Here is a 1,360-nt window from a genome sequence, read left to right on the forward strand (position 1 = left end):
TTTATTGGTGTGCTTGTGTGTAAGTATGTGTGTACCTGTTCATTGTGATTGGGTTTTGTGTGAATCTGGGTGTTTGTAAGAGTTTGTCTGTGTGAGTATAAGTACACTTTTGTGTATTTCTGTGTGTGCTTCTGTGTGTGCCTATGTGTGTGTGTGTGTGTGTGTGTGTGTGTGTGTGTGTGTGTGTACACACGTTCCCATCCCCTTTTGCCCCTTCTTGTATCTATATTACCTTCACCTCAGTGCAAGCGAGTGTAGAGGCCAGAAGTCAGCCCGGGCTCCTGTTCCTAAGGTAGGTCATCAACCTCATTTTCAAGACAGGCTCTCTCACTGGCCTGGAGCTGCCCAAGTACCTGTGTTGGCTGACCAGTGGCTCCCAGGATTTTGATATGCCAACCCCATAATATCAGATTAAAGGCCTGCGTAGACGGCTGCCTGCTCATTTATGGTTTGATTTTTTTTTCTGTGTTTAAGAGATAGAATTAGGCCATATATTCTCAAGACCACTGGCTATTTCCTTATTGTGGTTTTGATTTTTCTTTCTTTCTATCTTTCTTCATTATGGATTGCTGGTTTCATTTTTTGGTGGTGGTTTTTATGTTCTCACATGCTATATTACTGCTTTGATTATATACATTTGTGCAGTCGGATGATTCACTCTATCTCCATTTTCAATGTCCTGCGGTTTCATCCTTTTACGTTATTCCTGTTTCTCTATTTATTGAGTACAAGCAATCATTGGCTTAGTCTTGATACAAATTTGCCCTTTGTGACATTTTGACTCTTCAGCCTTTGTTTAAGGTTTACTGTTCACTGATATTTAACTGCCTTATTCCTTGTGGTTGTTTAATTTTAATTTTCAGTATTTTGCTCTGGAGAGTTGTGGAGTTTTGTGGATCACTAGGTCCTGAAATTCAATGGAGTTTCCCTTAAGTGTTGGCTCTTTACATTTCTTTGTTTTGTCTTATACTAATTGTTTCTCCTCCCGTTTCTTTCATCTGACCTTTTTCTTCAAACTACATCCATTCACAGTATTGATCAGCTTTGGCTGCCCAATCCTATTGTAGTGTGACGATTTTTATTTTCATCATTGCATTTAGTATGTGTGTGCTCTTGGCTTTCTCTTTTGGGGTTGGTTATTTGGGTGGCTTTTACTTATGATTCTTCATATTTTCCCCCTTTTCATAATTTTATTCTATTTTTCTAGTCTAGTCTTTTCTTTGTTTTTATTTTTTTTCTTTTTGTTTCGTTTGTTTCTTTTAGGTTCCACATGTGTAATTTTAGTTCCTGAATTGCTCCATCTTTTTCATTATTTGATTCCATTTGTTTGTTATTTTTAGGTAGCATTAGTACTGATAAA

This window comes from Rattus norvegicus, chromosome 1 (genome assembly GCF_021556685.1).
Source record: "Rattus norvegicus strain SHRSP/BbbUtx chromosome 1, alternate assembly SHRSP_T2T, whole genome shotgun sequence".
NCBI classification, from domain to species: domain Eukaryota; kingdom Metazoa; phylum Chordata; class Mammalia; order Rodentia; family Muridae; genus Rattus; species Rattus norvegicus.